General features: G+C 36.0%; 1 long non-coding RNA gene across 1 annotated transcript in view; it reads right to left on the minus strand.

Annotated features, from left to right (window-relative positions):
* Positions 1–376: 376 nt before the first annotated feature.
* Positions 377–17248, minus strand: part of LOC107855484 — a 31284-nt gene continuing 14412 nt past the window's right edge. The window contains exon 3 of the long non-coding RNA XR_001670270.2: positions 377–826. This is a non-coding gene — a long non-coding RNA (uncharacterized LOC107855484). The remainder of the gene's footprint in view (positions 827–17248) is intronic.

Consider the following 17248-nt stretch of genomic DNA (forward strand, 5'->3'; position numbering starts at 1 on the left):
GTTATTAGACGAGGGTTGATAGCCTCGAATCACTATTGCAATCTTCTTTCCCGAATTACAATCTCAATCTCTCTTCTGAAGATGATCTCAAATACAGGTGGGTTTTTAGCATTGCACACGCTAAGAAAACAATTAAACTAAAGAAGATCACAATGCAAGTGTAAGCAATAATATAGAAGAACCTCATACTTCCCCTACTTTGTTATTTTTCAAGGTTCCCAAAACCTAGCTAAGGGAATTAGCCACTCATAGTTGCGAAACAATCCATGGAATTCAATAAAGAAAGCATAAAAGTAATCTCACAATAATGAAGAATAAAATTCAAAGTCTCAAATCAATTGATCAACCAAAAACTAAGAACAAAGGGATCCAAAATCAAAAGTCAATCTTAGAATCAAATATATGTTTATGAATAGTATGAGTACGTAAACTGACTAAAAACATTATAAGAGTATTTATAGATATATGAAAACCCTAAAAACATAAACTAAAATGACCGAGGAAACTTGAATACACATACGCCATGTACGTGGCCCTACGTAGGTAACAAGAAATCTTTTTATGTATCTTATCTGAACTTTTAACCCTCTGACACTTGCACTGGCACCTACGTCATCATAGGTTGTACCTATAGGCCGCAGGTGACCCTTCGTAGGTAGCAGGGTCTCCACTTCAACTTCTGATTCTCTGAATTTTAACTGTCTGCTACTTACTCTGTCACTTACGCTATGTAGGTGCAACCTAATCCATGTTGGTTGCATCATAGGTGGCCAATATTGAACTTTCAACTCCGTTTTCTTTTGTTTAGCTCGTTAAACCTAGTTTCCTGCAAAATAGACACAAAAAACAAATCATATCTACCAAAATAGACCTAAGTACTTGCATATTTCTCGATTTTAAGCATCAAAAGTTCCACGAAACCATGACACATCAACATCCTCTACTTAGAACGCTTGTATGTCCTCAGGCAATAAAAATACTAAAACACAACAACAATGCTTAACCAAGAGACACCTAAGATATCTATGTCACTCAATCTCAAATTTAACTAAAAAACATCACCCTTTTCTATTTTAACTTTTCAAGACCAACTATGTGAATCAATGTTTCCCAATAATGTGACACAAGAGAATCAAGCTATGGCATTACATTAGTAACACGTAATCAACCATATATACAAATTACACTACCTGGACAATTAAATAGCTAGCAATATAACCCATGTACCCTTACAACAAAGAAGTCCCACTCACTTAGGTAAATCATGCATGTTAATACGGGGACGGTCACGAGACACTCACACTCACACTCACAAAGAAGTTCCAACAATGTGCATAGAATACCATAGGCTTTTCCTTATTTTCTTTATCTTATCTTTCAGACAATCAGGTTAGGATTACTATAGGACTTTACTTAGCTTGTAATGTAGGCTTGGGGGCTAGTATGGTACATTTGGGAACTTAGTGACTAAGCCTCCTTGGTACTACAATTACTTTAAGGGTCACTTATCAACCAAATTTTATTTTATTCCGCCTTTATTACTCCTTTTTATTCTTTTATTACTTATTTAGAGTGGGTATGGTTTCTTATATCCTTTTTTTTTTCTTTTTTTTTCTTTTTTGAGTTACTTTTTCCAACCACACCTAACCCTACTTTATTTTCTCCTATTTCCACCATTCTTCATGCCCACTTCTATTATGCACCTCTATGATAGTCACCCTCAATTTAGGCGATTTACCTTAGTTGAGGTGCACAATATCCAAGGAGGACTAGGGACAAAATAGGATTATTATAATTAAAATGAGAAGATGAAATATAAAACAAGAAAACAGTCTAAATAGGTTCAAAATAGGGTTTAGGGGATACTTATTCTCATCTAAAAGGTTATTTAGGCAAAGAGTGGACTAATTCGAGAACGGCCTATGATCCTTACCTAACCTACTATCCTACAACCTTGGCAAGACTAACCAGACAAGTGCTAGATTCAATACATAATGGGAACAACGCAAGTATATCACACACACATGACACAAAATTGCATCACAAACTAGTAGCTATCCAGTTTGTGCAAATGTTAGCTTTGATTATCATGTCCCTAGTACTAATGCTACAATGAGATTCTCAATAGTCACATTATACACATTACACAATTCAAAACACATTTTTTGAAGGGGTATCAGTTTTTCCAACACATCAAAACAAAATACATCAACTGCCATAGGTACTCAATTTTCACCTAGTTAAATAAACACAACACAAAATATTTCAAAACAAAATACTACGTCCTAAACATTCTATATCTACTATGAACAGACTCTGAGGAAAAGAGACACGACAACAAAAACCCCAAGAGGATATCTAGACTTACAAGTATCCCCACCCCTATCAAATAGTCATGCATTGTCCCTAATGTATTAGGCCTCTATAAAATAAGAGATTAGGAACATACCTGTGGCACCTTAGGTGCGTAGATTCGACGTCAATCACGCTAACACAAATGCATAAATAACACAATACCTTGGGTTGCCTCCCAAGAAGCGCTTGACTTAATGTCACGACACAATACGTGTACCTTAATTATTCAGAATTCATCAAGGTAGCCAAATAGGTGGCCTCCAGGGTCAGCAACATAGTTTATTATCGAGACCTCCCTCATGTTAGTCGGCTATTTCATGGTTTTGGAAATATAGAATATGACCTCCTCATCATTCAACCTGAACTTAAGATCCCTTTCTACATATCCTTCAATGCTCTACAAGTGGCCAAAAATGGTCTCCTCAAGATTTTGGAATCTCAAAGTCAACTTCATAATCTAGTACACCAAAATCGATAAAAAAGATAAAGTTGTCTACCTTTACCAAAACATCAGACTATATACCCAGATGTTTCTTTACCATTTGATCTACCATCAATAACCACATCATTTTTGGTTCGGGAGGTCTCAAGCCCAACTATTTGAACATTGTCAGCGACATCAAGTTAATGTTGGCACCCAAGTCACACAGATAACTGGCAAATCTAGATGTCCCAATAGTGCAAGGAATCGTGAAAGCTCTGGGATCACCTTTCTTTTGCGCCAGAGATCACAATGTAATTGCAATATAATAATGCAACCCACCAACACCAATTGCTCTTTTCTTGTCACTAAATCCTTCATAAATCTCTCATTCCAAGGCATCTGCTCGACAACTTTAAGAAGAGGGATATTCAAACTTAACTTTTTCAACATAGAAATGAACTTTTATACCTTTCTTTTTTTTTTCCACTTCAACCTATTAGGAAAAGGTAGGGGAGGTCATGGAATAGACTTAAAAACCGGCTCATCAACCTTTCCCTTACCTTTATCCTTTGTAGTTCCTTTGTCAACACCTGTCAATTTTTGTAATGACTCAACATTATTCACTATCTTTTCTAACTCCACTTTAGGTGTCTCATCAATATCAATACTATTATTCCTTGGCTCATCATTCACAACCATAGGGGGTTCAACAGTGGGCTTACCACTTTGAGTGGTGATGGCTAAATAGTAATCATCATTCTTAAGATTCTGCACTATATTGCTTAGAAGGATATCTAGATGCCACTGATTCAAGGTTACCGATATCTGTCTAAATTTTTGCTCCAATTGCTTGATCATAGTAGTATGTTATTCTACTTTTTAGGTAAATCGTGAAATGTCAGCCCTAATCTCTTTAAGAAAATTTTTCTGACTTTTCTGACACTTCACTAGTTTTGACAACATAGCCTCCATCCTTAATTCAGTGTCACGGCTGGCTGGTGGAATATCTACACCACCCTTATTATTATAATCATTCTTGCATCTCTAGTCTCCATTCTTTTCTATGTTGTACTCCCTATAAATACCCCCATAGCAGTTCTAACCTTGGTTCCCTCGCATAGAGTTCCAATTATCTTGAGTAGATAATTGGACCTTGGCTCAAGAACCTGCCAACTCTCTATAAAGATATTTTGCTTCTTTATCCACATCAGAATCATATGACCTAGAAGCCTTACCATGTGTGCCTACTGAATTCACCTTCTCAAAACTCATCATCGCAAACTACTTTGTTAGTAGCCTAATCTCCATCCTTAGCTGAGCAACCTCCTAAGCCACTGAATTATCTCCAACTCTATGCTTGCTGGGATTCCCAATAGCATAAGTGCCAGTGCCTCTCTCTGCCTCCCAATCTTTCTACCCTCAGTTGGTAAGAGAGATCTAATCTAATATATCTAATGCTTCCTTCTGGTGCATGCACATAAATATTACACCAGTAATAGTATCCGTCATAGCTTTGGAACTTGTATTCAGGGCTCGATTGAATATTTCAAGTAAGTTGCTTTCCATAATCTATGATTAGGCACCATCATCCACTTCTTGTTAAATCGAAACCATGCCCCATACATTGATTCAGAATGCAATTACATGAAATTATAGATCTCATCCTTCAAATATAGCATTCTGGATGAAGGGAAGAAATGGTTTAAGAACTGCTTTCGCAACTCATTCCAAGTAGTAATGGATCCATAAGGTAGTTTTCCTAACCATAATGCTGCTTCACTAGTTAGAGAGAATAGGAACAACATGAGTCTAAGAGCTATCTGATCTACCCTAGGTATAGTGTATGATGTGCAAATTCCAAATAAAATTAATGAGGTGCATGTTTGCACCATTAGTCATCAAGCCAACAAACACACCTTTCAGACAAACTACAGGATCATGCACAAGTAATGTCAAACTTCACACCTGAGGGAAATGTAGGAGGAATGATAGCTCCTGTCTTGGAAGGCTAAACATACTCCATGTCTTCCTCTAGATCATCATATAGTGGTAAGAACTGATAGGTTGGGATTATTAGAGCTCTACCCATTTAATCTCTATCTCAATTTTTGTTGAGTTATGCTCAAACCTGTTATTTTTATCTTTCACTATCTTCCTCTTGAGCTACACGACAGGCAACCTCATTATCTCTCATTTGCATTCTCCTATGCTTGTAGTCGCTCAGTGCTTTGCTCTACTATCTCTTGTGGAGATGGGGAGGCAAGTCCTGTGGATCATCAGGAGGTAGCTCATGACGAGCGTCTCAATCGTGTTGTACCATCCTATGATTTTATTATAGGATTCTTTCTGGCTATGGATTAGATGGGATCAAGGGATTTACTTAGCTCCTAGTAATGGGCATACATTGATGTACTCCCTAAGAAGAACAAGAAAGTAAAAGTCAAATACCTCAACAACTTCAATCAATAAATCCACAATCATATTCCCCAACAACGATGCCAAAATTTGATGTCGCCCAAACTATACCCTCTAAGAAGATACAATACGGTCGCTGTCAAATTATAGTAACATAACTAGGTTGGGGTCGATCCCACAAGGAATAGGTTGAATTCATCTCTCGAACTTACTGAAGCTAGAAGTGTAGGAAATAAAATGGAGAATTTGAAGTAAATCGTAAACAATACCAAGTTGTTAATTCTTTTGGTTTTAAACAACTTGAGATAAACACTAGGAATGTGTTCCCCTTGGCTTCCTAACTAAGTATGATTCTCGTGCTTAATCCAACTCTCTCACTGGAAAACATATAGAATCTAACAAGCTAGGTGTTACCAACCATTTTGTGAATACATTGGTAAATCTCACCCTTTACCTTATGAGTTTTAGGGTGCTGCCTTACTAACCCTTGTCTTTGATCCCAGTTTAACTATCACCTTGTGGGTATCAAGTTATTAGATGAGGGTAGATATCCTTGAATCACTGTTGAAATCTTTTTTTCCCAATCACAATCTCAATCTCTTTATGAATATGATCTCAAATGCAAGCTAGTTATTAGCGTTGCACACAGCTAAGAAAACAACTAAACTAAATAAGATCACAATGCAAGTGTAAGTAATGATCTAGAAGAACCTCATACTTCCCCTACTTTGTTATTTTGCCAGGGTTTCCACCATCCTAGCTAAGGGAATTAGCCACTCATAGTTGCAAAATAATTTTTGGAATATCTCACAATAATGAAGAATGAAACCCATAGTCTCACATCAATTAATCAACCACAAACCAAGAGAAAAGAGTTCCAAGATCAAAAGTCAATCTCAAAATCAAACATATGTTTGTGAATAGTGTGAGTGCATGAACTAATAAACAACATCATAAAAGTATTTATAGAGTACATAAAACCCTAAAAATCTAAACCAAAATGACCAGGGAAACTTAAGTCGGTGGCCACCTATGCCACATAGGTGGCTCACGTAGGTGACAGGAAATATTTTTCTGCAACTTATCTGAATTTTTGACCCTATGACACTTGAACTGATATGTATGGCATTGTAGGTGGTACCTACAGGTCATAGGTGACCCTTCGTAGGTAGTAGGGTCTTCACTTCACTTTCTAATTCTTTGAATTTCAATTGTCAGCTACTTACTCTTTCACTTATGCTAGGTAGGTGTAACCTATGCCACATAGGTTGCATTATAAGTGGCCAATCTTCTGCTTTCAACTTTTTTTTCTTCTGTTTAACTCCCAAAACCTAGTTTTCTTCAAAATTAACACAAAAACACATCATATCTACCAAAATATAACTAATTACTTGCATATTTCTCATTTTCAAGCATCAAAAGTTTCATAAAACCATGGCATATCACAGATCAAGATTTTACACAAGCCCATCAAATAAACCTACAAAATTAAGTCATGAGAAGCAAGAGTGTACATTAAAGGAATTAATAATACATGACGCTAAGGAGGATGATATTAATATTTTGCGAGAGTTAGAAGAAGCCACTTATCAAGAACCTTTATAGGTTCTGAGTAATGATTAGATTCAGTCACCAAATTTTCTTGGTGAAGTGTTATGTTATCCATCTTTGGTAGAACATCACCCACAATTAGAGATTGATAAAGAGAAAAAACTGTTGATTTCTTCAGGAGAAGTGGTTCTTAAGATCAGACCAATGACGAACCTTCACTATCTAATATCTAATAATATTGTAGAAGATGAAAACTTTGAAAAAGATCAGGATTCAATCATAGGTATGGAGAATAAAGAGGCAAAAAATAGTGACAGTAACTTACAAAAAATATGCAAAAAGGTAGATCTTTCTCTCCTGATGGTGAAAAGAAATAGAAAAGGCAAGAATCTAGGAGAAGCCAGTAATAAACCAACAAGAACTAGTGCAGAAAAGGGGGGAAGGGGGTAAATCTAGTAATAAATGAAGTACAAAGCATTGATATAGAACATAAGGTCTGTTAGAACTCAAAATGCTTTTCATAGAGTTCAAATGATAAACAAGCATCATAAATTCTATTTCATTTCTCTAATGGAACCTTTTCATGACACAAGAAATATTTAAAAATTTAAAATACGGGTGGGAATTCATTATGTGAATTTCAATATTAATGGGAAAATTTGGATCTTTGTTCAAGAGCATATTCAGGTTGGGGTAATTTTTGACTCCGAACAACAACTTACTCTTCAATTAACTATGGTGGATGGTAAGAAAATAATTATTATCATGGTTTATGCTAAATGTTCATCTTTGGAAAGGTTGAGACTTTGAGATGATATCTATGTATTATGACAATCTACTTCTATGCCTTGGCTAATGGATGGTGACTTCAATGCAATTTTGGGTATGGAGGAGAAGATTGGTGGTCTTCCTATATATCCTCAAGAATATGAAGATTTTGTATTTTTTATTAATTCATGTGACCTATTTTATATTGACTTTACTCGTAATCCTTTTACTTGGTAGAATGATAGAGTTGATGAAAAGTGTAGCTTTAAGAGATTAGATAAATTTGTTATAGATTAGGTTATTATTGATGTGTATGGTAATATTGAGTTACAACACCTGGTCAGAACTAGTTTTGATCATGCCTTTTTACTATTTTCTTATGGAGGGAAGATACAGTAATTTCCAAAACTTTTTAGGTTTTAAAGGTTTTGGACAGAGAAGGAGGATTTGAAATATGTTATTAGAGAAAATTGGGTTGATACTGATGATGGTGATAACTTCAGCAGATTAGGGCAGAAACAAAAGAGAACTAAGCAAGCATTGTCCAAGTAGAGTAAAGAAACATATAGGGACATTTTTAAGCAGCTGGTTATTGGGGAGGAAATTGTCAATATGCCAAAGACTCGAGCTGAGTTCAAACAATACATTTATTTTAAGGAGGATTTTAGAGACAAAAAGCTAATATTCAATGGTTCACTGAAGGAGATAAAAATACTAATTTTTTTCATTGTCTTTTTAAAGACAAAAAAAGATTGCGGTTGAAAGGAATAAAAAGATCTGATGACTCTTGGGCTGAAGGTGATGAACAAATTGCATAAGAGGCATTATATTTTTGTAGGGATCGATTCTCAGGGTTTCCATATCCATATGAGTTGCTTTATTGCAACACATCCCATCCATGATTACTGGGGAGGAAAATAACATGTAATACTTTGCCTAATCAAGAAGAGGTCAGAAAGGTATTATTTGTGTTATATGAAGATAGTGCATGTGGTCCATATAGGTCCATAGGTTGTTTTTATCAGACATGTTGGGACATTCTAGGTAAAGACATTTTGGAGGATGTTCAAGCCTTTTTTACGGGATACGCTTTACCAAAGTCAATTACTCAAACTAATTTGGTGTTACTACCTAAAAAAATGTCATTCAGACATTTTCAGACCTCAAACCAATTAGTTTGAGCAACCTCTTAAATAAGATAATCTAAAAACTGTTGCGTGATAGATGAGAAGATGAAACACCACAAACTTTGGCCCTTGAAAATTTTCCTGAGTCTTGGACATTCTGTGCATCATACGACTCACCATACTACTCGTATGGTATGGATACAGGTCAAGGATCCTATTTGTATGTTGGTTAGTATCACATTGGCCAAGTTCTGTTCTTGGTATGAGAAGGCATCATACGAGTCGTATGTACATGATATGAGAAGTATAGTGCCAAATCATATGTTATTTAGTGTCTAGTGTTGACATTCTACTTAGGGTACGACTTAGAAGGTACTAGTCATATGGTTGGGTATGAGTGAGGCAAATGAGTCGTATGTTGGACTAACATAACCCAAACTAGGGCCTAGTCATTTTGGTATCTCAAGCCCAACCATGTTATGGATGAATAAATGAGACATTATTGCGATTAGATGCACGAATGACCACTTCTTGCAGGCATAAAGCTACAAGCATAATTGTCTATCATTGCTTTGGTCTCCCATCCCTCTTTTGAGGATGACATGGATTTTTCTAAAAGGGTAAATGTGAGGTTCACTATGCCATGGGTATCATCCTAGAAATAGGGATGCCTAGATTGAGTTTGTGGTTACAAATTGTTGAATACACCTATTAGGTATTTTAAAGAATTAATGGGTGAAAGTTTGATGTTTTATTAAAAGACTAGCATCAAAATCTATAACCAAGCCTACCCTTATTTGAACTACTAAATCGATGTTGATGACTAACTCCTATATGTCACTCCCTTAGTAATGCATAATCCCAAGATCCGCGCATAATTGTTAAAACTCTAATTATCCGTAGCCTCGAATTTATACTAGAAAGTCCCAAAAAGAAACATTAGTGTAGAAACCCATCTCCTCCATTTTATCTTTTTGTACCATTTGTTTAAATTTAACTTGTATATATCATTTCAAATTAATTTGATTGCAACTCACATTGTTCCTCGTGGATTCGACCCTGACTCCAAAGTTGGGTAAATATATTGACGACGATCGTCTTTCACTTAAATTAACATGTAAGTTGAGCATTATAAGAGAACATCCGTAATGCCTAATCCAACCAACCAATATACAACCCATGTCGGATGAATTCCGATCATATAACAAGATAGAGTATTAAAATTTCAAGGACTTTGGGATAAGTCTAAAATTGAGACCAACCAAACCAAGTCCTACTGACCAAACCAATCCAAACGACTATAATATACCCAAGCCCATAGTTGTCCACACAATGCCTCTAAATAATGCCTAAGAATACCTAGTCGGGATATGCCACGACCATAGATAAAAACCAATGTCAAAGGAATAATAAAGACATAAGATAAGCCATAATGTGAAATAGCCGTCTAAAGAATGGAAGCTCACCACTTCAATTTGACTTAAGCTGTTCCCAAATCACCAAGTCACTGAGTAAGAGATGTGATAGTATGCTCAGTTCCTTCATTGTATGGGGATACAACACCCAAATATGGGTTAGCAAGTGAACACTAGCATACACTCAGGTGTAAGGATAAAATAATGCCAATATTTGATACCAAAGTAAATAACTATATGCAATCACATCCACCCATATATATATAGTTCATGTCGGGAAAGGGAATTGGGTTTAGCATGAATTTTAAAACTTTTAACCTGTATTGTGTAGCCTTACCGTCATAATTCACCAATAGGCTATATGGGTCCAGTGTTACCCCTTGGACAGGCCTTGATGTGTGTAACCACATAAACTGAAGATAAATAGGGCCTGGGGATTCTCGTGTACCCTTTGCCCTCAATGATACATATGTACATGTATATACTTTGGGGATTACCTTATACCCCATAAGTATGTGTTCATAAATACCAATTCTCATGTCGGCAAACATGAGTTTCCACTGTCAACCTTTCAAACTCAAACCTTTATGGCTTGCTATCATAACCTGCCATTGTTGCCCAATTAAAACCTTTAGCTCACAACCAAACCACCAATTTATAGAGTTAATTATTTAGTCAATATTAGTGGTTTCGTCATACCAACTATAGCTTGCAAGCAATGTAGAGCCAATACTTAGGGGATTTCCATGTACCCCGTAGACCCATTATTAAAAATCACTTGGAGGATTCCCATGTACCCCACAAGGTTTTTATTATAAGACGACTTGGGTGATTACCTTGTACCACAAAAGGCTTCCAAAACAATCCTTTACCAATCAACCTTTTATGCTATGCATTATTTTCAAGAAACAAACCTAACAAAGTAGTAGTGCATAAACCAAAATCAACTATGAAAATGGCTTGAGTTTATTACCAATTTCCATTATGAAATAATCAATATGGAGATTCCAGTGTACCCCTATTTCCATCAGTTTTAAACCAACCAAACTAGTTTGGGTTCCATTTCCATGTTATGTAATGCAAAGTTTCAATAAAAATTAAACTACATGACAAAACCATTCTCATAGAAATTTTATCAAACATGTTGGGGGCATATAGTTTCCAAAACCAAAATCAAGTATCAATATAACATGAAAAACCATAAATAAACCATGGAAAAACATTAACCAACCATTAATAACTAAAAAACCCAACACATATTTCAAAATTGAAAATAAGTTCATAATTATTCCATGAAATAATTAATTAAAATATGCCTTTAGTTGAACTAGAAATGAGGGAGGATTAAAATGCCTTATTTACAAAGATTCACTAAGAGATCTTGACCCTTAAGCTTTTAGATGATCACCTTGAAGAAACCCTAGCCCAATCTTCTTGAGAACCTTTAGAGAGAGTTTTGGGAGTGTTTTGATCTTTTCAAGTAAGTTATGAGAGGACACAAAGTGTTATAAAACGTGGGATCTTAAGGGTTTTAGGGTTGGAAATGTCCAAAAAACACTTAACTTCAAAGCTACAAAAAGTGTGCAGAAGGGTACGACTGGACCACCCAACTCATATCCACAATATATGAGAGGTACCACAAAATCATACCCTAGGCAGTCCATCAAGGACTAGACACTGTGTATCATACGATTATCCTTGCTCTTCTCGTACCATCTCCATACAAATATTATGAAGTCTACTCATACCTTGGATAAAAATGACCAAGAACACATAGATTAATATACGAGTAAGGTCCCTAAACCGTACCCACATCATATGACTAGTAAGCTTAAGTCATATAATGACCAAAGAGTTCAAACTCAGGAAACTTCTAAAGGTATAAGCATATGGTGTTTCATGGAAAGAATGTGATGTCAAACATTCTGATGAAGGCACGAGTGAAAGGTCCTACTCGTATGATGTGGGCATGAGTGGAGGAGTCCAACCGCACCCTCTGCGAGTCATTTATAGCTTTTAACATGAGGGTATTTTAGGCATTTACCACCTCAAGACCTTAAGATCTCTCTTTCTATAACACTATTTGGTCCCTCATTCTTCACTTTTCTAGATCAAAACACTCCTAAAACACTCTCTAGAAACCTCTCAAGGAGAATTGTCTAGGGTTTCTTTAAGGTGGTCATCTAGGAGATTTAAAATCAAAATCTCTTCATGAATCTTTGTAAATAAGGCATGTGAATCTTTCTTCATTGTTAGTTCATAAATATCATGTGTTTTAAACATTGTTCTTGAACCATAAATGGTGGTTTTGAAATCCATGGTTGGGGTTTGAATGCATATTGTTGGGCATTGTTCTATCATAATTTAACTTATGTTTATGTATGATTTAATAATGGTTTTGCACATGTGGGTGATTGGATATTGTGACCTAAATCGAGGGCTTATGGTAAATCCTAATTTGATGGTTATGACTTGAATAATGGTTTGATAATGGAATGCTCTCAACCTGTTCATGAAAATGTCTATGAGAAGAATCTAGTCATATGATGAGTTGTGTTTTGAACTAATGTTTGACATAAGAATGTTAATGAGGGATGTATGGTTTTGTAAGGTTCTTGAAGACCATAAATTGAATTGAATTATGATTTGAACTAAGGTATTGGCCTAATAATGTAAATGGTTGGTAAATGGTTTCATAAAGACCTTGTGGGTCATTAATGGTTTTAAATTGTACCCTTGGTAGTTTGAATGGCTAAATTGGTTTAAGTCCCTAAATTTTGAATTAAATTGATGTCTTGTATAGACAATAGGTTTGAGTCCTAAATTCGAATAGTAATGGTTATGGCATGTTGTACGCTTGTAAGTGGGGTTGGTAGAACGATGCCAATGGGATACCTTTGGTAAGTAATTTGACTAGTGATTATGCGCATGAGTAAAGAATGTTATAACTGGGATTTAAAGTAGTATATATATCCAAGCTATAAAAGTGGAGTTCGAAGGACTAACATTAGAAATTGTGCTAGCTGGTACGGGTATCTATATGATCAGGAGGTTTAACTCCCCCAAATAGATATATAAATAGGAGGTTCGAGTCCCCCATATTGTATACATTGGTGCAAAGTCACCTTGATTATGCTGGGGGTTCGAGTCCCCATATTGGCATATACAAATATGGATATTCTTTGGTTCGAATGACTACACGCACTGAGGCCCTTTCATCTAGGGGAGAGATGGGCCTATATAGCTCGTGGGTACCTTGTTTTATGACGGTTATGCTACATAGCCCAAATTATTGTTTTCAAAGTTCATTCTAAGCCTTGTTCTATTTCCTGGCACTATATATATTTATACATATGATTGCATATGATGTTTGACTTGGTTTAAATGATGGAATTATTTTATTACTTTATTCCTGAGTTACATGCTAGTGCTCCAACTACTAGCTATTTTTGATAGTTGTATCCCCATGCAATATAGGGACCAGAGTTATTTTTTTCCTGTGCAGTCACCAGGTGACCCTGTGGTTCGTGAGTAGACATTGAAGTGGTGAGCTTCCATACATCAGAAGGAATTTATTTCATGGTCTTTTATTCTATGTCATAGACTTTGATAGACTTGGATTTTGGGCTATTTTTGGGGGTATGTCCCAATATTTATTGACTTTGAATTGTAGAGGCTCTTTGGATTACTATGGACTTGGGTGTGTTGGTTTAGTGTGCTATGGTGGTGACTGGTTTAGACATTTCATAAGTTATTGTTAGTTTTATTTTTCATATATTGTTATATGTTTGGAATCTATCCAACGCTTGTGGTTTATATGTTGGTTAGGTTAGGTGAAGGGGGTGATATTCAATCCATGTAGGACTTGAGATACCCATCATGGCCAGGCCCTAGTTCAGGTCATTACAAAGTTGATATCATAGCCTAAGTTCATGGCCAATTAGGTATCCACAAATCCGTGTCAAGTAGAGTCTCTTGTATGTGTGTGTAGCGTGCCATACTTATAAAGGAGAGGCTATGAGATATTTAGGAATGTTTCCCTTTCTTGTTGTCTTATTTTTGAGCTATAGAGTCTAAGGTCTTGGATTCTTATAATTTCCATTTCTTGTCTTTTAGATCATACCTCCAAGAAGATTTGATGTTCAGGCAAAATCTTCTATCCTGTCTAGGGATAATATGGATGAAGCTCGTCCAACTTCTAGGGTCCAGACCCGGTCAAGGGTCGATGCATCTAACTGTCCTCATCGGGTTTCACCTATACCCACAAATCCTACTTCTGAGGGTGACCCTCATACTCAGTCGCCTCTTAGAGAGGTTACTAATGCTAAGTTTCGTTGCTCAATTGCCCTATTGACTCATTTAGTGACATCTCAGTCACAACTAGGGGTGTTCATGGGTCGGTTTGGATCGGTTAGTGGTTAAAACCATAACCAAAACCAATTTAGTTGGGTTTGAATTTCTAAAACCAAATCAAATCACAAAAAGAAAATAACTGTCAGCTTGGTTCTTGTCGGTTTGGTTCGATTTGGTTAGGTTTTTGGTTTTCTCGATTATTGACTAGCCTAATTCAACCATCTCTAGAATAAAATCCTTTTTTAGCCCATAGAAAAGAGTATCACATTGAATAATTTCTCATGAAATATTTGTACAGTGATGGACAAATGACACTATAAACTCTTAAAAATTAGAATAAACACATTAAACAAAACCAACATTGAGATGAAAAGCACCAGCTTTGTATTGTAGACACTAAGATTATCCAACAACATACAAACACATACATCTATATTGTAAAATAGAGCTTTGTATTCTGTTCCAGTGTACTGCAAGAAGAGACAGAGTTGGGCAAACTTGAGTTATCTATTTACTTTATAGACAAGCTAGGTGAGCTAATCATATAGGGAAACGATTGAATAAATGAGAAGACATAAAACTACCATTTGAACCGGGGACCATGGTAACTCATATTTTGAAAGCTGAAGTAGAAAAAGTAAGGTCATGGTAATACGTATTGTGATAAAGTAGAAAAAGTAAGGTAGGGACCGTAGGGTTAACTTATTAGTAATAGTAGGTAGAGTTGGGCTTGGGTTTGGCGCTTTGCGCAATTGGGCTAAAGTATTGTTTGGGCTAGACATAGATTAAAATTTAGTTTTAGATTAAATTTAATAAAATATTTATATTTTATTCATAAATTATATATAAATAATTATAACATATATATATATATATAATTTATCGATTCGGTTTGGTTATTTTCACGGGTTTTTAAGAAAAACCATAACCAATCCAAATAGCATCAGTTTTTAAAAATTTAAAATCAAACCTAGCTAAACTAAACCAAACCAAACGTCAGTTTTTTTAATCAGTTTGGTTTGGTTTGTTTCTAACCAAACCTATGAACACCCCTAGTCACAATAATCTGGTTCTGCTGGTGTTGCTATGGGTTTGTATGAGGCTACTAGAGCTGGACAATTCATAAGGTTTCATCCTTTGATGTTTACTGGTACAAAGGTTGAGGAGGATCCTCAAAGTTTCTTTGATGAAATAGAGAGATCTTTTGGGTTATGCATGCTTTAAAGGTTGAAGGTGTACAGTTTGCTGCCTACTAATTGAAAGATGAAGCATACCAATGGTATGAAGAGTGGGAATAGAAGAGAGGAGATGATGCTATTTCTGCCATTTGGGATGATTTCTCTTGTGCGTTTATGGACCACTTCTTTCCTCAAGAGTTGAGGGAAGCTAAAGTGGAAGAATTTGATAACTAGAAGAAAGAGAGAATGACAGTCAGGGAGAATGCTTTGAAATTTCATAAATTGTCCCAGTATGCTCCTAAATTAGTATCTAATATAAGGGACCAGATGAGAAAGTTTGCTTTGGGATTGTGTCGTGAGTTGGTTCTTGAGAGTAAGGCTGCCTTGTTGATCAAGAACATGAACATGTCTAGATTGGTTGTGTATATACAATACGTCAAAGAGAAGAAAAAAAATAGGCTGAGATTGATGAGAGGCAGAGGTCTTAGTTTTCAGAATAGAGTAAGGGCCAATAATAGAGTGAGAAGTGGGCTAAGAATAAGAGTTAGGGAGTCCTAACTTCTATTTAATGGATATTTCTCCCTACCCAAAGACTTTAAGAGATAGAAGTTTCCAAGGTGGTGATGCTTTAGGGCACATGGCGTCCATTCTTAGGATAGTGGGGTCTAGTACACACTATTCTACCCTATTAATAGATTTAGTGGTCAGCATCATCGTGGTTAGTGTAAGAAGAGAAGAAATCGATGTTTTATATGTGGTCATATTGGGCACATGCAACAAAATTATCCCTCTAAAGCTTCTTCTAGGGAAAACAAGATTCTATTTCCTCTTCATTATCTCCTGCACTGAAGGGTGCCACCTCTGGCTCCAGTACTGGTTGGAACTGCTTTTATGCTCTCGCTACTCGTAAGGAGACGAGGTATCTACGAATGTTGTTACTGGTACGTTGAAACTCTTTTCCCCTAATGTGTGCTGTTTTCTTAATCTGGGGTCCTCTCTCTCTTATGTGACCCCATTTATGGCGATACATTTTGGTTTTGGTCCTGAGTGTCTGTCAGATTTTTTTCTATTTCTACTCTGGTAGGAGACTTTGTGGTTGTCTGAAGAGTCTATAAGGGGTGTGTGGTAGCTATTGGTAGTAGAGAAACTCTAGTACACTTGATAGAGTTAGATATGGTTGATTTTGATGTTATTCTGCGAATGGACTGGTTGCACTCATTCTATGCTTCCCTATACTATCATACCCATAAGATCATTTTTAAATTCCCTAATGAGCCAATTGTTGAGTGAGAGGGTGGTTTCTTAGATCCTAAGGGAAAGTTTATATCATATCTTAGATCTCAGAGATTAATCTCCAAGGGATGTCTCTATCATCTAGTTCAGGTTAAATATTCTAACTCAAAATTTCCCTCTTTGCATTTTGTTCTTGTGGTAAATGAGTTTCCTTTGGTCTTACCTGATGACCTTACCAGTGTCCCTTCCAATAGAGAGATTGATTTTGGTATTAACCTTGTTCCAGACACTCATCCTATTTTTATTCCCTCATATAGAATGGCTCCAGCTGAGTTGAAGGAGCTCAAGGATCAATTTAAGGACCTCTTAGATAAGGGTTTAATCTATTCGAGTATGTCCTCGTGGGGTGCACTGGTGTTATTCATGCAT

The sequence above is a fragment of the Capsicum annuum genome, chromosome 1, assembly GCF_002878395.1.
Source record: "Capsicum annuum cultivar UCD-10X-F1 chromosome 1, UCD10Xv1.1, whole genome shotgun sequence".
NCBI lineage: Eukaryota > Viridiplantae > Streptophyta > Magnoliopsida > Solanales > Solanaceae > Capsicum > Capsicum annuum.